This window comes from Calidris pugnax, unplaced genomic scaffold (assembly GCF_001431845.1).
Source record: "Calidris pugnax isolate Ruff unplaced genomic scaffold, ASM143184v1 scaffold44, whole genome shotgun sequence".
NCBI lineage: Eukaryota > Metazoa > Chordata > Aves > Charadriiformes > Scolopacidae > Calidris > Calidris pugnax.
This window is the reverse complement of record NW_015094506.1, coordinates 21,747,649-21,768,603: the sequence shown is the minus strand read 5'-3', so window position 1 is coordinate 21,768,603 and position 20,955 is coordinate 21,747,649.

The following is a 20,955-nucleotide window of genomic DNA, read 5'->3' as shown; positions in this document are numbered from 1 at the left end:
GGAACATGTATCAGTCTGCTAATTGAATAAGTGCAATAATATGATTAATATAAAAGTTATTCACTTGTTTACAAATAAACCTATGCAATAGTGAGAGCAATATATGCGCTAAGTGGAAACACTGGGAAAAGTTCTTCTAAGTCACTTTAGTAACATGATCAAAACAAAAGCATTACCGTAAACAGTAGCCATATGTTAACCAACACTCCTCTGTCTCCTTCAAAAACAAAACCTGAAAGAATAAGAAAGAGCAGGGGTTTCATGGCCTTCTTTTCAGTGCTGGATAGCTTTTGGATGATTTTGTCATCTAACTAGAAAGAACTGAATAGTGGGAGAGAGAATAGTGGAAATGCAGTGCGTTTAATATAAGGTAAAATAATTAAGTTGATAGCCATTTTTTTGTAAGCCTCAAGCTGTGATCTAATCAGCTATCACCACCTAAGCAGGATTGGGCTGCATTGGTACTTAAGGGGGAAATCCCATATGCTATTGGAAACACAGTTGATGATTCAATAGGTCTAAGTCTCTTCTGACTCACTTAGAGAAACAAATTACAGCAAGGTTTTAGAAGAGACTTGTATGTATTTACTACAAACTAGCATAATAGAGTCCTAATTTCAAAGAGGATACTTACATGCTTACTGTCTACTACACTGCTGCAGTTTCATAGGAATATGGCATTTTTCACACCTCATCTTTACCTTTCTATAGCATTTTTGATATACTAAATAGCAGCTGTATTTTATGTCGTAAGTGGTTTCAACTTTAGGGCTGGGCAAAGTGATTCTCACATAAATGCCATGAGCTTTACACACTTAACACCACTTAATAGCAGTTTTTAAATTTTATGGAACTCCCGTGAGACAGCAGCAAGGTTTTACCCAGAGGTTACGCAATCGGGATGAAAATCTCCTAAGCAGACACTGAACAGCTGGGCCATATGTCCATAAATCACATGTAAAATCTGCATTCTCTTGGCTGGCAAATGAGCTGCATGGGAATGAGTTTCACCCTCAGTTTGTAATGTCCTTTGGGAACCAATTCAATAAAGTTTTAATGTTAATATATAATTTTAAAACTGTTAGACCAATATGGATGACCAGTTAGTGAAGTAAGCATAATTAGAGACATACAGACATCATGGAAGAACATTTTGTGGGAACATAGACTAAAAGTCTTGGGTATTCTGTTAAGCATAATGTGTTGTTAGACTGCAAAAAGAGGTAATAATTCATTTTGCATACTGGGGATAATGTGCTGGAGGGGGAATAAATGGACCACATCAGTTAAGTCTGCTACACAATTGAAGGAATTTAAAAATCCACATCTTTGCTGAGAGATAAAGCCCTCCTGAAAATAGCAGTACCTCAGTTAACAACAGAAGAAGAAATCTGGCTGTAGCAAAGAAATTTTATTTAAATCACTAATGAAATATATTGTATAGTTAAAAGTGAATGTGATTCCATCAGTCTTTTGTGTATCCAGACGTTAGAGTGGCAGCAAACGTCCTGGCCTAAGAATGACTTAAACAACCAGAGAATATGTTAAAGTTTGTACAGTTTGGCACTACAGCAATAAAGTCTGTCTTGAAGATATGTATTATTAAATAGAGTCTGACACACATGAGCTGAAGAAAAGAGGGATGGCTCACATTAGAAATTCTATCTGTTTACGCTTAGCCATAAAGGGCAAATTCTGTCATGTAATGAAGCACCTGAGTTACAGCCCACCTGAGCCAGCAGGTCCCCAAGCTGAGGCTCAGGGCAGTTCGGATGTGTTTGCAGAGCATCTTAGCTCAGGGCAGTGCTGTGCCAATGCAGCTACATGTTTCCAGATCTGAACAGCTTCTGTGTGTTTCTGCACAACAGACTCTCGTATTTCCTCATCAGGTTAACTCCAGCAAAGCCAGTCTGGGTGTCTATGAGGGATGGTTTCAATATAGCCAGAAATCTTAGTCTTGTCACAAGATGAGCCTTGCTGCTATTTCTTAGCAGCTTCTTTGATAGCGAGTTGCATGGAAGAGAAACATAAATATCTTGTCAAACATTATTCAAGGTATTCAATATGTTCAACAAATTATTTTCAATTTAGGTCACCCACTTTGAAATATATTGGGTGACAGAGTTCATTTTTATATTTATGCTTTTCCTAACCATCAGACAAGTGTGGCAGCTGTCTGCTTGCTATCTAGATAATATTCACTGGAGAAAAATGGTCCAGTCTTTGGATCCTGCAATCTATACTTGATGAAGGATCTGAGGAGTAATGTGGAAAAAACACCCCAACAGTGAAAAGTGGCTAATCAGTCCCACCATATATTTAGGACTAACTTGCCTTAAGGATGGCTCTAACCTGCATTAGCCAGTGCCCTGTCTGTGTAGATTTGCCGGTGTCCTACATACTCAGATACCTTAAGGCCTGACTGTATTCCAATGCAACGGCTACGTGCTCAGGCTGCTCTATATCTGCACGTTTCACAACCAAACTCCTTGACTGCATATTTCTAGTCTTTCTATTGAATGCAGTGTCCTATTATGGAAGCTATTCTGGAAGTTCTCCAGAACCTGGTGGTGCAGCCCTGGTATGGTGCAAAGTCATGAAAGTGGGGGCCCAATGATGAGTCTCATGGAGAAATTCAGCTCCAGATTATGAAACCTAAAGGTAGATGCTTACATGTAAATGTCCACAAGTGAGCCATGTATCTAAGCTCACATGATAGTCATGGAGTCAGAGACCAGTGAAAGGGAAATTCAGCTCCATTCAGAGCAGAGGGCTCGGAAGCTGCCACATACAGGTGGCTGGTGCTACCTAAGGTGCTCTAGCACATCCGTCCTGGCTTTCTGCTGCTGCTCTGGAAGGATATGGGTCTCCTGTAGGTCCTGCCTAATATCCACCATCGTGGTGTGGGTGTCTCAGTTACATCTCAACTACCACTAGGTACTTCTGTGTGGACAGCCAGGCTGAAACGCTCTCCAGATCTAGCATTGGCTAGATCTCCACTGCCTATAAGCACTTCAAACCCACATGTCAACATTCATGTATAGACATGTACATTTAGGTATCTTAATTCTAAAGTGAATAATAGCCTCAGCGGTTTCGGCACAAAATGGATTGAGTGCACAAATCCTGAATCACTTATTTATGAAACACTTAAAGCCCCCTGTACAGGAAAGGTGCTTGGTGTTCCTGAACTAAATGAACGTGGCAACTGTTTCCCCAACAGATAACTGCAGGGTTTAGCTGCTAAGTTGTTTTAAATCCAGAAGACATTGGCGAATAAACACTTATTTTTGTTTCTCTCTCTTCACCCAGAAGATGTGGTGCAACCATGACCTTAAAATAGAGTTGGAGCTGGAAAGGATTTGGGGCAGCTGGAGAAACTGTCGGGGATGTGATGGCCGTACAAGCAAATGCCTCAGAGCTGAAATTTGTATGAACTAAAGGCTACAGTAAGTGAAAGAGATTCACAGAAAGTACAGGCACTGTCAGCATGCTTCCTCCTCTTCCCCATCCTTTGAAGCCAGCCAATATTGTGGAAAGCAGCCAGAGCAGAAAAGGAAGCAGTCTGTATTTATAAGCCTAACAAGCAGGCATAAGACTTTGGGACTAATTTAAGAGAGTGATGGGAAAAAAAGTGCCAAACCCAGTTCTCAACCACTTCAGAGCATCATTATTTATTATTTTTTTTTTAGAAACTGTAAGATTCATCTTTCTGCTTGGTGTGTAAATAAAGATATCAGCAAAATGCAGAGCTTTACAGGCATGTGGATATCATGGGCACTATCATCTTTTTCTCACATTATTGGAAACAGGTATTTTATCCAGATAATATATTCACAGGCAATATTGCTTTTTCTCACATCAGTCTCTGAGCAGATAAGAGAGTTCCTTTCCATTTGGTACAGAGAATTCCACAAAGGTCTAAAAATGATAAAAGTGGATTTTTATTTTTTTTTTCCTTTCCAGTAGTAAGGTTCATAATATAAACTACCAGTCTGGTGTCGATTTGGGTGAGGTTTTGCTGGTACATAATCACACCACAAGACTGGATGAAAGAAAGGGAATTTTTTTATTCTTCCTAAAGGCAGAATAATAACTTTTGCATTCCAGCAGAGGTACATCTCCTTTAGCTAAATACGGCTATTTCATGGCTTCCTTTAAATTAATAGGATTTTCTTAATAAAGATGCATATCAGAAAAATGGCCATCTAGGTAAACAAAACCAAATATGCATGAGATTGGTGGGAGTATTAATTTTGGTAACTTAGAGATGCAATGCAGAAAAACTGTGGGCAACAGTCCCAACTTTGACAGATTTAGTAGCACATAACAATCATTCAGATTAGAAGCCACAGTGAATGAGGATAAAATATCTACTAAGGAAGAAGCTCAGAGGTTTTTAGAGCGGTCTATAGTTCAAGCACCTTTATTTATTCAGAAATGCAGACTGTCTAAATGCATCTTTGATTTCCTGAAGTTGATACCTGTATGAAAAGGCAAGCTGTTTTTTCATAAAGCCACACTTTTAGAAAGCAGGATAAGTGGAAATGGCAGAAAGTGACTAGATCTAATTAAAGTTTATTAGGATGCATATTGCCAATGGATTGATTACTATATTTGTTTAGGTTTCATTTCCAGTGAGAACATTTAAAATTAATGATTAAGTCTTTCACCATTAAAGAATTCTCTTTATCTTTCCAACAGCAAAAGTACTCATTTTTTTCAGTTATTACAATTAATTGAAAGGCTCCAGAAAGTTGTATTTTCTATTTTTATTTTTTCAAAAAAAGGACAATATTTCCGTTTTCAAAAGGGATTTGGATCCACAATGGTCCATAGGTTTCCTGATATTTTGCAGCAAAATGTGAAAAGTTAAGCAAAGAGTGAGCATTCTCTGGACTTCTTGGTCATTTGTAAACTGTGAGGAAGGGAAAGAAAAATGTGTAAACTAGGCAAGTGTGATAAAAAATATTCTCTAAAGGTCATGTCTGTAGCATATTTAATGAATTTCATGCGCACTATCAATAGCATTTTCAATAATTGATGGTACTTTCTATATTAAGGGTATAAAGGGTAGAAGGCGTATTAAGGGCATAAAGGTATATTAAGATGAAAGCCATTTTTCATTTGATTATCGTTCAGTTTTGACAAGTTGAAGGGAACTTTGAAATTGTCTCACATCCTTACTATTAAGAGACCAACAGACCAGCTATAATCTTATCCAAGGATATATTTTATATTTAGCTTCCTTTTGCTTTTTTTTTTTTCTTTTTTTTTTGGCTTTGCCTTTATGTCCCTCCAAAAGTAATTTTCCTATTGTCTTCTTACTAATGAGGAATGAATTGGTCCAGATGAAATCAAATTCATTTTAAAAGGAAGAAGTCAAAATGTGATTCTCAGGGCAGATTAGTTCTATGGCACATTTCTATTATTAGTTTAGAGTGTTTCACTTGTTAGTCATTTGTAGGCAATCTCATGCAGAATCACTCACCAGCAAAACACACTGACTTCGTGGGTCACTGGTATGAAACACACTGGGGTCAACTCATAGCTCCTGTGACTTCACATAGCTATTTACGCAACGTCAGAGTGAGTATAAATGCTGTCATTCCATTATGCAGTTATTTTTCATGGATATTAATAGCTGATGAAAGCCAAGCTTCAGAGCTTAAACTACCTACCAAAATAGATACCTAGTGATGCTGATCCTTTCCCTGGTTATCTTAGGGTGAGAAAATACAGTATTCAGCTTCCATCACTTGATCGATCCACCACGGAAAAACTGACTGAGTCAAGACTCACCTTATCAACTAAATGATCAGATAGCAAATTGAGCCAACAGCTTGATCAGTCATTCTGCAAGCTTAAAAGACTGCATTTCAGAATAAGCTTTGTGTATTGCATCTGTAAGTAATATACAAACTAAGACCTTGGAGGAAAAGAGTTCTTCTGGGAGAGCTGCTTTCAGCCATAAAGGCATTCAGATATCAAACTGCCAACAGAAACAGGGGACAAAAAAAGTACAAAATCTGTTCAAGGAGAAAAAAAAAATAGTACTCCTGCAATCATATTTTGTCATAAAAGGCAACAGGAACCCTTTTTTGTTTCTCTAAGATTAGAATCTCACAGAGGGAAAAAAAGAAGGGAACTCCTACAATCAAATCATAATTTATTAAAGAAAATAATATGATATTGTTAGCAGGAATTAATGAAACAACAATTGTCAATTTGGGGTCTTTGTTTCATAGAATCATAGAATCATAGAATGGTTTAGATTGGAAGGGACCTTAAAGATCATCGAGTTCCAATCCCCCTGCCATGGGCAGGGACACCTCCCACTAGACCAGGCTGCTCAAAGCCCCATCCAGCCTGGCCTTGAACACTTCCAGGGATGGGACATCCACAACTTCTTTGGGCATACTTCTCCTGTACCTTTGTGTTCTGACAAAAGATGGATAGCCCAGAGCACAGGTAGTGGTATATGGAGATCCTTCACCTTGAGCTCTCCCTCCTTCCAACACCAGATGCTAGTCACTAGTGGCCAAGGATTGCTAGTCCAGAAAGACCACCTTGTGATCTGTAAAAGATTAGTTGGGTGGTTTCAGCCCAGAGTCCACACAAAAAATGCTAGTCCCCCATATCTGATGCTAGCCACAAACCCCACCAAGATTTTCGTCTGTGAAGCCAAGAATTTGCCATGGCATTACAACGTATTTTCTGCCCACTTCCAGATCAGTTTTGAGACAAGGCAACATATGGAAGCTTACTTGGTTGCAGCATCCTCTGCCTGCTTTGTGAATCCCTGCCAACTGACTGGGATTGCATGTCTATCACTAGCTCTAAAATTCACATAACACCAAATGTATATTGTGCATTTCGCCTACTCCAGAGCTGGAGCCTCCAACTTTCAGAAGAACAAATATCAAACTGCCTTTTCCATGCAGAGCAAACAGCCATTTTTTCTTATATAGCCTTCAAATGCCATGACTGTATCTCACTTGCATTTCATTAAGACATCACAGAATCATAGAATCATTTAGGTTCATCTTTGATGCATTGCTAACACACCAATTCAATGAAATATTTAGATGAAATGACCTCGTGTTGGCTAGCAGAAGCCAGACACAGTGCAGAAGTAGGAATTGGAAGTGCTCAGACTATTTGCAGTGCCTCCAGATTAGAGATGTGAGGCAGTAGTTACATTTCTCAAAATAAAAGACTCTCCATTCAACCTCAGTTATTACAATACAACCCCTGAAGATACTGTTTAAAGCAAGGGCAAATATCAAGGAAGTGACAAAATGAGCATCTCTGAAAAGAAACATGTACTCTTAGTCTTTTACATTACCTTAAATGAAATAATTTGAGCTCTCTAGCCTGTATGTCTGTCTTTATTAATTCATGTGGTCATTCTGAATTTCCCCTCATTGCTTTTCAGAAATACCTTAATGATGAGTAATAGAAGTCCTCCATACCTGTTACCAGTTATTATTACCTATAGGAGTGCCTAGAGATCCTGCATGAGATCAAGAACTACCGTGGAAAAAGGTGCTGTATACAAAAGCAGTAAAATACAATTCCCATGGTGGTTGGCACAAGAGAAATCACCTCGTTAGCTCCATTCAATTGTACTAGTATTTCCAACTGAAATATACATGTATTGCTTTTCTGTATTAATTTCTGTGTAATGAAGAAGAAAAAATATAGTATTGCATTCCTTCACTGTTCCTTGTGTATTGCCTTTCTGCCTTTTTACTCCAGGTATTCACTTATCTCTGACTCAGTAAGAAATACTTCTTCAGGCCAGGTTGAGAGATAATGATTGCGTGGTAAGTGAATTAGAAAAAGAGATATGTCATTATGTGCATAAAGGCCTTCTTGAACTGGGACTTTATGAGTTAATGGCCTGACTGGCAGGAGCACTGAATATTGCTTAAGGTCTGTTGTGTAAGGGAAAGATTTACAGAGAGCAGAGACTTGCCAGACACTGCGATTCCTGATAGCACACTGCAGAGGGATGAGTGTCCTCGTATATAAAGACTTCTGACAGCGTGGACACTTTCCTGGCTTTGGAGAGGGAAAAGGCCATGTAATTAATAGAGAAAAATATAGCAACGCCTGATCAGCCAGCACTACCGCAGTGCTTCAGATTTGGTGGCTGACACGGCAAATTCCCTCCCCTGCATCCTCAGGCCCGAGTGCCCTCTGGTAGCACGCTGACCTGGCAGGAGCTGCTGTTCAGACGTGTTGCTAAACTACCACTGTCCTCATTTCTTACAAAAAATAGGAGGAAGAAGGAAAATACAATATCATATAATATGTAAAGAAAAAGTCTTTCAGGGGAAGGGAGGGGAGGCAGGGCTGCAGCAGTTGGCAGGCGCACCCCAGCGCCCGACTGCTGCTCTCATCCCACCCAGCTGCACCAGGCACTGCCACCATCCCAGTTTGAGAGGAGAAATAAGCCCTGGTCCCCGCCTGCTCTGAACATGACAGAAAACTTATGTACATCTAAAACCGTATGTGCTTTAGGAAGATATTTAGTGTAGGGTCTAAGCTTTAAAGCAGTTGGAAAATCTATGTTAAATCTCAGCACAGGATTTTTTTTTTTCTTTTTGGCCTGCAGGCATTTCTAATAGTGGAACATCACTTTCCTGCCAAGATAAATTCTACCTCTTGCTTTTATTTTCCCATGCCACTTCCTGTGCCAATCAGCATTTCAATTCTCCTGCAAATCCTGCTAGAAATGCACCTCTTCAGCTTCTCTTTTAATCACTGATTTCTTCCCTAGCGCCGTAGTCTACAGTACATCGATTGCAACCTTCACCTTAAATGTTAACCTTGGTCTCCTGTTGATAAAGTCACACTGCTAAATAATGGGTGCTGCTAAATAAGGAGAGAGAAATATTTCCTCAAAGTATTTCTGTTTCTGTGCGCTGACACCATGTGGCTGATCATTCAGACGAGCTAACAGATTACTCCTTTACACCTTATACTGTACTTTATTGCACTCCCTTTTCTTATTATTTTATAAGGAATTAGTATGGTGGAGGTTCAAATGCACGTTTGAACAGGGTAATTCACAAAAGGAGAGAAGCAACTATATCCATAAAGGATTCCAAATTAAGGATCTCTTTGTGGCTCCTTTAATTCTGTGACCATAAATGCTTCTTGCAATCAGCTAGGAGGCTTCAGTGAAGAGCAGCTCACAGAGATTTTTCCACCAGGACTGAGCACACCACCAGTATCATGTTTCAATAGAACAGCTGGTGCTTAAAAGGCTGGTAATTACAATTTTATTCAAAAAATCAGAACTGGTGCAGCTAAGAAGATCATTGATTCAGATGGGTGACCTTGAAAAGCAGATTGCAATGAACTTGTTGAACTTCTGAAAAAGTAAAAAAATTAAATAAAAATAGACCTCTTTACAACATTTCTGGTACTTTCTGGTAACAAGCCACAATCTTCAATTTCCCCCCCAAATACTGTCATTATGAAAATTGACTGAAAAAAACCCACCAAACTCTGAAAAGCCTCATTATTTTACTATTCCTTCCAAGGGTAAGGATGACATTCTAAATACTGCGCTTCTCTGTAATTAAAAGCTCTGTAAAATTTTAGGTTTGAAACATCATGCTGATGGCGTATTTTATAGAAATAAGAACACAAAAAGAGCTGTCATGGTTTGGGAGATGGACAGCCAGTCCACCTAGCTCAGTAACCCATCTCGGAAAGTGGCGATAAGCTGCTGCCCAAGGAAGAATATGAAATTATAGCAAACCTATAGTAATATTTCCTCTTAACATTTCCCAGCCTCCAAGTGTTTGGGGTTCAGACCCAAAACATCAGTGCATTTCCCTTTCATCATTAAACCTTCATTAACCTACAATGTCTGGAGCATTCTGCAGCAGAGTTGTACAGCTTAGCTATACACTGTCTGAAACACAAGATCACTGGATAATTCAGGCTGGAAGGGAGCTCGGGGGGTCTCCAGACCAACTTCCTGCTCAAAGCAGGGTCAGATCAAGTTGCTCAAGGCTTTATCCAGTTGGCTATTGAAAACCTTCATGGGTAGAGACTGCACAACCTCCTTGTTCCAACATTTCATTAGTCCCACCAGGAACATATATTCCTTTATATCCAGTCAGGTCTGTCACTTCAGCTCTTTATCACTTCATGGCCATTGTCCTTTGTTCTCACAGAATCACAGAATGATATGGGATTGGAAGGAACCTCTGGAGACCATCTAGTCCAACTCCCCCTGCTAAAGCAGGTCCACCTAGAGCAGGTTGCACAGGAACATGTCCAGGCTGGTTTTGAATGTCTCCAGAGATGGAGACTCCGCCACCTCTCTGGGCAGCCTAGTCCACTGCTCTGCCACCCTCAAAGTGAAGAAGTTCCTCCTCATGTTTAGATGGAACTCCTTATGTTCAGGTTTGTGCCCATTTCCTCTTCCCGTCACTGGGCACCACTGAGAAAAGACTGGCCCCTTCCCTTGACACCCACCCTTTAAGCATTTATAGATGTTGATCAGATCCCCCCTCAGTCTTCTTTTCTCCAGACTAAAAAGACTCAAGTCCCTCAGTCCTTCCTTGTAAGAGAGATGCTCCAGGCCCCTAATCATCTTTGTAGTCCTCTGCTGTACCCTCTCCAGCAGGTCCCTGTCCTTCTTGGAACAGTGAGCCCAGTTCTCCTGCCATGCAGTGCCAGGAAGAGCCCAGTTCCAGCTTCTGAGTAACTTAACCAGCAGGCACTGGTACTGGTTGATAAGTACTAGTTATTTAGTACTAGTTAGGTTTCCCCCAGATCTATCCCTTTCCCAGGCTGAAGACACCCTTGGTCCCTCAGTATCTCATTTAAGGGCAAGTACCCCAGCTCTGACCATGATGGTGGCCCTCTGCTGAACTCACTCCAGTTTATCGATGTCTTCTTGTACAGGGCCCAAAACTGGACATGACATTCCAACGGTGCTCTAGTGAGTGCTGAGTGAAGGGGGATAACCCCTTGGCCATGGTGCTCCTACTGACACAGCTGAGCATGCTCTTGGCCTTCCCCACCGTGCATGGCATGTAGCTGACCCACGCTTTAGCCTGCAGCCCCGCAGCCTTTCCCACAGAGCTGCTCCCCAGCCCCTCAGTACCCCCACACTCATCCAGCTGTTAACCCAGGGCTCTCGCATCCACAATTTCCACAGCAGCATCAGGCTACTCTCTCTTTCCTTCTCTCTCCCAAATAACTCCTTCTATTCTGTTGGCTTGTTCTGAGTTTTTAGCTAATAGTTGCCTAAACCCACATATATTATAGCTCCTAGATCTGACTCCTGAGTTAGAAACTCCCACTGTTTCATTTCTGAAATTAAGACTGATTTCCTCACATACCTGGACTTACTGAATTGTACCTGTTATTTTAATGTCCAGTTACTGAATTTTGTAAAAACAGTCACACAAGAAATAAACCAAAATACATTTGCAAAGTGTGTATTGGATTCATGCTGTTTATATTTCTAGAGATAAAGTAGATAAACCTCTTTGTAAGGCTTTTTGATATTCTGTAGTAACCACAGCCCCCAGTTCTGAGTGGATTTACAGAGATGACACACTGCTTTTTATCATAGTGATCAGCTTCGTGATGCTGCTGAATTCATCTGGTGTTGCCTCTGTAATGTACCTACTCATCTCTTACTTTCTGCTTGGATTGCAGATACATGCGCTGCTAATATAGATGGCATGAAGCTTCTTCATGTTCTGGCATTTAAGTATTTTCAGACTGCTGAGATGTCACTTGTCATACATTTGCTTAACATACAGCATCCTGAAGGGCTGCCAAAATACGTACAAACATTATAAAAAAGAAATCCAGAGGAAATATTACTTCAATTAAGGCAATTTTTCATGTTCGTGCTCCAAATATTTAAAAGGGGGAAACTGAAAGTTGAAACTAAAAATGAAACAAAACCAGAGGACTCAGTCATGTACCATAAAGTCTAACTACTGTGAAATAGCCAATGGGCTACTGCTCATCCCAACACACTGTGTGGCTGTAACATCTTAAAATCAGTTCCCATGCCAGATAACAGTGGTGCAGAAATAAACTTTTCTCTTATGTTTGTTTTTCAGTAGGAAGGAATAAATATTATAAGGGAGAAAGGGGCATGCTCTCAGCATAGACTTGGGCATCTTTGTTCATGTTGATGGAGATGCAGCTCTTTGCTGCAGCCGAAGGTCTCGACCCAGATGATCTGATTTGCAAGACTCTAGAAGTGGTGCCACGGCATTTTAGTTTCAGCCCTTGGTGTGCAGGCTGACACTGTTACATGGCTCTCAAGACACTGGGTTTTCTGCAGTCTTCCTGCTGTATGACATTTCCAGATGTCCCATCTCCAGCAATGCCCACTGGCTTGACTAGCAGCATGTGATGATGCTCTACATGATGAGTAATTACTGAGCTCTGCTGCAATCCCACCTCCTGTCCCCTATTTAAATGCATATGCACTACCCAGGCAAATTGTGGCAAATTGGTACAATTAGTCTGTGCATCAAGAAAACACTGTTCTAATGGGGAATATCAATGAATGGATCTTGCCAGGTTTTATTGATACCTGAGTTACACCTGTGTGCATTATGCAAATGTAAACACATATACATATATACGTATATACATATACATGCTTTTTAACATGTTGTATAACTTTTCTTCGAAGCTGTTGGTGCTGGAAGGCTAGATAATCATTCCACGCTGGCCATCAAGCCACTACACGGTTATCATGCTAATCAAAGCCTGCTTTGAAATGCTGTTTAGTTTCATTACCATCACAAAGGAGCAGCTAAAGGACATCTAAGGCAGGCTGGGGGGGAAGTGAATGCTCTGAGACACTATAATCTATTTGAACAGCCATGTTTATTGGAAACAGGAGGGGAAATTGTTTAGCATAAGCTGGTATCAATCACTGAATGCTTTCTGTTCCTTGGTATTAATGCGCAGGCAGCCGGGCAGGGAAGAATGAGCTCTGTGGAAAGACAGACATCTCCCCACTGAAGGGGGAAAGGATAGTTAGCCCCCACACATACCAGACTCCTGCAATTTATCATAAAGACTAATTTTTTTCCCAGACTAGGACAGAGAAGTCATAACATCTCAACGCCCGAATGACCCTTTGTTATTTTGAGAAGTTTTGTGCCTTTTTTGTATATGCAGATTGAATTGGGCTTTGGGGGCAAGGATCTCCTTTAGAAAGGACCCTCCATCCAGTAGAGGCAGAGACTCTATTATAATATAAATAAGTAAAATTGCCTGGGTAACCATGATTTCTAGCCTTTGTGTAGGTGTAAATGTTTTAACTGTCTTATTGCATGGTTGTCGCTTCTTTTTTTTATTAAAGAATCCCCCCTTTCTCTTTAAAACAAACTTGTCTGAATGATTTGCTGGATTTATCTGCTTTGACTTTGGGTTAGCAAATTAAAAGTGAGCACTGATTTCAGAGGAATTAAATCAAGTGTCCTCAGTTATCATTCTGCAATAGATCATAGATGTGGAGGCCACAACCTCTTCTGGTGCTGTAAAACTGCTGGTGAGAACAATGTAGGCAATGATCTATAGGACTTTGATGCAACAAGTATAGCCATACAAAAGCTTTCCCAGGCTCCCTGATTTTGGCTTGAAAGCTCATTATGGAGCCACAGTTGTGTATATTCATGATAGATGCTGCAGGATGTTTTTCATTACACATACACTTAAACTGTAAAGCAAACAAGAGTTTCCTGTTATGTCAGTTAGATCGAAAAAGTACTTACACATGCAAATAAATCTAAAAAAATACCACAGCCTCAAAACTGATCCTCTCTGCTTTCCTATTAAAAATATCAGTGTACTTATTCACAATGAAGCAAAATTCATGCTCAGGGTTGGATGTTTGAAAGAAAAAGCAGGCATGTTTTCTGCTGAGTTGTGAAATATTGCAAACCATACCTGCCAGGCCATAGTCACATCACATCTCATAAGCTAAATGAGCTTTGATTAGGTCAATACTTGGTTGGAAAGGCATAGAAGGTGCGTCAGAAAGGAAACATTCATCAGTAGATAGCAGACTCCCTTTTGTATGAGCCTTAAACCAGTATTTGAAAGGGCACTATGCCACTGCAAGTCTTCAGGTTGACATAGACAGCTAAGATCTACATGGCTTTTTAGAGGCATTAAAACTGTCATGACTACACTCTGTTACCTGCCCATCTTAAAGGGGTCTATAAATCTGGGTCCTTACCTCAGGTTTTTTCTTTCCTAGTATTACTATACAAACTGGTACCAAATTTCATTGAGATACCTAGATTTCAATCATAAATGTACTGAGTTTTCTATGCAGTTTTGGGTGGGATGGCTGACTGTAAAACAGGACGATAGCAAGCTTACACGGGAGAAGTGACCTTGCATCACTGCAATGTAAACAAGGCAAAAAATACAACAGACTATTGTATCCAAATACTACAAATCAAGCCTCAAGGCCTGAGGGAGGTGTCTTCTCTTTCCCAGGCATGCTCCTTCTTTTTGGTTATCTGGCACCATTTTCAAGTCTTTTTTCTGATGCATATCAGAAGAGCCAAAGGAAGTTGATAATTATTCTTATAAAACTGGTAGTGCCTGTACGTATTCTTGTCCCATACATAAATGGACCGATACATTTCAAGCTCAAAGGGCTGCCAAAAAAGTGAGACATTCTAGTTCCTGCTGAGTCCATGATCAGAGAGATATTCAAACACTTGCCCTGAACTTCTCATTCAGGATGAACTCTTTGTAGTAATCATAAAATCTTTTCCTTCTTTCAGATATGAACTGATTGACGAGGGTTCTGCATTTGCTGGTGTAGTGACTGTTCTTGAAATGGCAATATTATTTTTGGAACACAGAAACTATGTTCCTGCAGACAGATAATTAAAGTTTCTACTCAAAAAAAAAAAAAAAGCATAGAAAACCTCCACAGATCTCAGTCACCACTGGGTTTCTCTGACTAAGAAATATAATTTATGCTAACTCATGACACTTGGTCTATTTTCTAGTAAGAAGAGGAGGCAGCATATGGACAGGTCACTCAACACACAGCGATGAGCAGTGAAATCAGGTTTTGATTTTAGGAAACACCTGATACACTGTGTGCCATTCAGGTAACTGTCTACTGCACAGGTATGACTTTATGTTTAATACAAAGATAGACTGGAGAAACAAAGACTTTAAAATGGCCACCTCAGCTGGAACAATATAATGAAGTTTCATTTGGTGCAGTTTTGCATCTATTTATAGGGCCTCATCGCTCTCACAACCAAGGAGTCGAATGGGCTGGAAACAAGTTGCCATCACTTTCAATCATCTGCGAATGGTAAACAGTTCCAATTATAAATTCTTTGCCACTAAATTGTCTGCTGCTAACTGCTCTTTTGCATGTAATTATCAGTGAGGATTTAATAAGTATGGAAATACTATTACATGCCAAAAAGTAAAAATAAGTTGAGAAAAAGCAGACTTAAAGAATGTCTGGCAGACAAACTCTTTAATTAATCCTGGAACACCATATTGGCTGATGTCTCTCTCAGTGAACATCTCTGGCAGAGAAATGGGTTTTTATAATATTTCAAGCAAAACGAGTAATACATTTGCTTCTACAGCTAGAAAGGTTTTGGCCTTTGCCTCCAGGTTATGAATTTGAAAGGAACACCAATATAGGTGAGAACAAGACTGAACATGTCAAGGGAAACATAGAAAATCTTAACATATCTTAAGAATAGTAACTCCCAATAAAGTACCAATTTAGATGAGGGATATGCAAAACCCAGGAGGGGTTTTGAACTGTCACTAGGCTTTTAGGTGTAGCTCTACCTACCGCTCTTTAAGAGATCCGTCTCTTAAACAACCACATGGTTTATGCTGCAGGTAAAACATGGGAGACGGAAGGAAGAAACTGAATTATCCTCTCAAGGATTTTCCTCATTTCTGATTTGGAAGAAAGGATTAAGATGGACAAACAACTTCGCAGCGAGACATTCTGCCTACTATCAAATGGCAATAGAATTTGAAATATCCTTGAAACGCCCCACCTGTGGTCATAGCCATTAGATAATATTGATCAGAATATAATCAGACTCAGCAGATAATAAACCTATACACAGACATACTAAGGGTCCCAAATCTAGATCCTGTGTAGTTAATAGCTAAATACTGTTTGCCACTGTGAGAGAAAAATCCCAGTTCACGTATTCCCCTAAGATATCAAAGAAAATGAAGTGGAAGGAAGACTTGGTATTTCGCTGAATTGATTTTCACTACATTTCTCTAAAGGAAAAACATCTAGATTTAGGGCTGTTAAGCAGGTTAATGACCTGTTGCACAAGACTAAAGAATAAATTATTACTGAGAGAGAAGGAGTAGAATGCAAATCCAAAATGTACTTTCCTGAGTGGAAAAAAAAAAAAAGATTTCTGCTTTAACTTCCTTAGCTGCTGGGTTTTTAGCTGTTATTTAGTGATTCTGTGTAGACCTGAAAATGCCTTTCTAATGTTCATGAAGAATATTGAAACAGAAGTGGCCAAGTTTAGCTAAGCAGAAGGCTGCTACTAAAAGCTGTAGGTGGAAAGCGTTACATGCTTTCTTTTGCTATTCCTGGCCCAATTCCTCAATGTAAATCTGTTGCCCAAAGGGGAACAACCTACAGAACTAGCAAGAATTCTGTTCTTGCTGCCTGCTCCAGACTATACTATTTCTTTCTCCAAGAATTAGGAGGGTGACAATTATGGCAAGACATTTTGTATATGACATAATACCTCTTTACTCAGAACTCTGAGACCAATTCACCAAGAGCAGATGTGGCAACAGAATTTGATCACTTTTGGATTCACTTATTTTGGATTTGAATTGCTACCCCCGGTACAAAAGAGGCCATGCCCCATCCTGAGCACACTGAGCCTTCTAGATCTTCATACTGGGTTGTGTCAGAAAGAGACAACACACTTCAGTACCTTTGTATTTGGCCAAAGGAACTCTGAAGACATTCTGGTACACTCTATTTATGTTAGCAAGATCTTTTTGACATAGTTTTTTAGACACAGGTTTGCTTACTACCATGAGAGAACGACGGTCTCAGTCTGGGAGCTGTTGTTATAACTCATGTATGAAATTAAAGTGAAATTTCCAGACTTCTCCATTTTTGTGGGTTCATTATGAATTCCTTTGAAGTTTCATTATTGAAGCTCTAAAATGAAGATAACACTGCCAGGATGGATTCAATGTCTATTTTCCCTGAAAGATTTCTGAATTCCATTCATGACTGATTTTGTGATAAGGTAACTCTCTGAAAGGCATAGCTTTAGGTTTCAGATCTTTTTTGTATGCTTTCTAAACTAGAACAGGAGAAGAACAAACCCTGGCTGATTGGATGGCCTTAGCAGCATATTTCTTCAGGACTTCTGCATCAGAGCAAATTAGATCATCCTGCAGTGATGTGATATATAATTCCTGTATTTTCTGTGCCATCAGCTCCTTGGGTTTGGTTTGAAGGGATAAGAATTAAGCTGCAGCATTTGAGTGAAATTGTTTTTATTATTGGAATCACAAGATTTTTTTATGGGCAGGAGAAAAACTATGACAACTGGCACACGGTGTGACTCAGCCTTACGTATTGGGAATCATAATTCTGTCAGCACCAATTGGACATGAAGCACATCCATTGCTTTGAGTCTTTATTTTTATGTAGCCCTACTAGCAAAAAGAAACCATTTTCTGTTTGCAATTTAGTGCACACTGGTTTTATTATTTCCTTTAACTCTTCCCCATGTTTAAATCACTGCTTATTAAATAATGTTCCAGCACTTCCTTTTAAGTGAGTCTTGGTGCATCAGTAGAGCACAGCTAACTGAAAGACTGGATCTCCTACTTGAAAATACTCATTGATGGCAAGTAATGAAAAAGTAATGACAGCTGAAACAATAACTGTCTATAAAAATCTGATTTCAGCTGTTGTTAAACTTGTTGATCTTTAGTGAAAAATGAAATATAAACTTTTATGGAATAGGGAATATTACACTCACTGCATCTTCCATCATCGTATTATAGGTTACAATTGCTACGTTTTTCTCCTCCTACTGTAAAAGATGACTCTTTGGGCTGATTGGTCCATTAGCTCTTGATAGCATTGAGTACTTAGTGCAACAGTCATTTCTTTTGCACTTCATCTGCATTCCCTAATCACTGGAAATATCCTGGAAAATCTTCTACCACTTGATGACCCAACCAGAGAGTATTTTTTCGCTGAAGCCCTTTTTTTCTCCCATTCCTAGAAGCACAGTCTTATTCTTTAGGCATTTATATTTAACAAAAATTATGATGGCTCTTAAGAAGAGATATGTGAATTATGGTAATTTTAAATTTTAAATCTCTTGCATTAGATTTTCATGGGCACCATTGGTAAACAAAACAGATATGCATGAGATAGAAAGCAAGTTTGGTACAGTTGAAAGTAACTCTGAACGTATACAAAGACAGCAAAGTCTAACAACATATAAAATGAAACTACTAGCTTCCATTTTGAATCATCACCTGATTCTATTTACATAGACATTTTACTCCCTGACAAGAAAAAGGATGAAAAGCTGGGGCTTACTTGACTCGATATGCCACCAACCGTATGTGCCAAAAGAGACACAGCTTGAGTAAATGATCTTGTCAAAACAGAAAATATCACTAAGGAGGCAACACTGAGGGACTGAGAGACTCAAATCAGTTTGTTCAAAGCAGAGGCATATATTCAGCCATTACTCCTTTGCCTTTTTGTCAAGGGCTCTAATTAGTCAGCTTGTCCGTACTAAAACACTGTAAATGTAGATAATTCTGTAGCGTACTAATTTTGAATGTTACTGCGCTTGTCTATAAAGGAATTACTCTAGAGTAAGGCCCATACAAAGTTAAAGAACTATAGCTGTCATCAAATAACTTTCTTAGAGGAATATTATTTTACATTAAGAATACCCACATTATAAGCTTTCTGCAAATATCCTAAAAGACACATGTTTGGGAACACCTCCACGTACAAACCCTATTTTTCAGAAGTAGCCACTGTTCTCACTTTCTTATTGCTTCTATGCTATATTCTACACACATCAAGAAGGATGCTGAATTGGTGCTCGACATAAAGATTACTTTAACAGCAATGCCACTAAAAGGGGTGAGGGTGGCAGGGAGTAAAGTACTTAAGAGATGACAGTGAAAGAATAAAGTATTTAACAATCTATAACTTCTTGAGATACCTAAGTGGTTTTTGGATGAATATAGAATTACTTCTGTGACTGAAGTATTAGTAATACAGATACATTATTGTAGAGAAATTTAGGGAAAAAAATGCCTTTTTTTTCCTTTTTCCTGCTATAAAACTTAAAGCCTCAGTGTTTTCACTGGCTCAAAAAAATTATTTTATGATCAAGAGCCACAGTAAAGCTCAAAATGAAGGGAAAGAATTCCTAACTTGGTAGCCCTAGCTGCAGAAATAAACAAAAAATGTCATCTGATAACATATGTGACCCCAAGTGGCAGTTTCTTTTCAACAGATGTAGTTTAATCTTTGAGCAGCAGGTGCAAAAGTTATCTCGAGGCAGAAGCTACAAACAGAGCAATTTTACAGGAGACGTTTCACTTGGTGGGAAATGTAGGAATAATTGCAACATGCAGATCACACATGACCCAAGACTTTATCTTGAAATACATATACATACATACGTATATATTTCTATCCCTCTCCCCCAGATTAGAACATGATTGAGCATAATATTTGTTCCTTTGGTCAGCATTTAGCAATTGATGTGAAAATGGATTTTCATTCCATTCAGTTTCTAAGCTCTCAAAGGAACACATTTGTTCTGAATTACCTATCTGGACATCCAGGTGGTTTCTAATAAAAGAGAATCAAATGGATTTAATGTCGCATTCGATCAGTTCCCGTGGTTCTGGAAATATATTAACCATCCCAGGCTTTGCTTGGTTTTGTGTCAGTTAGGGTTTTATCCTGCCAGATGTTGAAAATGGCATTTAAGTTGTACAGTGCTAACTTGAGATAAGAACTTTGACAAACTGGACCCTCATTAGGAAATTGAAAAATGGTTCTTTTTCCTGACCTCTGAAGCATGTAAAACAAATACATTAATTAAAGAAAGATCTGAGCTTCAGACCTTATACAGTGAACAGTGATATTTTCTTCCTGCTTGATACACCTGCAATACACAATAACATCTTTCTCTGCAAAGTACATAAGCACATGCTTAATGTGAAGCCATAAGAACACTCTGATTGGTTTAAAATTAAGCAATGTGCTTAAGTGCTTTGTTGTATTTAAGCCAGACTTGAATCAACCAAGATGGCTCACACAACCCAACCACGTTCCACAATTCACTGTTCTCCCAGAAATCTGAAATACCATGGACCACCGCCAACCTCCTTTGCCTGCCCTGCAGGTACTGCACTGCTGCACTTCTAGATGAGTCACCTCAAGGAAATGTAATTTTGGAGTTGGCTTCTTGAAACAAAACCTCTTTACATCAGTTTGTGGACAAACAGTTCTGAACAGAAAGAAATGACTCCCATAGGTATTCCTGCCCTTCTAGTAATGTTCTGGTCCTGAATGCTGACTAAAATGGGATATTTCCATTGCAATAAAATAGCTATATTTACAAGCTGACCTTGAAGCATGTTACAAACTATTCCTCCAAGATGGTATCACAGCTTCTCAGCTAGATGCCTCAGACTATACACTGCCAAAGGATAATGAAAACTCTCTTTCAGCCTCAGCTGCTGATGCTGTGTAAATTTAACATAATACAGCTCTCACGCTGTTCTTGGCCTTTGCTGGGTTCCCAGAATGACCCTGTTAACACCACACAGAGAAGCAGAGCAGATGAGAGAGCAACGAATGGAAGCAACACAAGAAAAAGACCC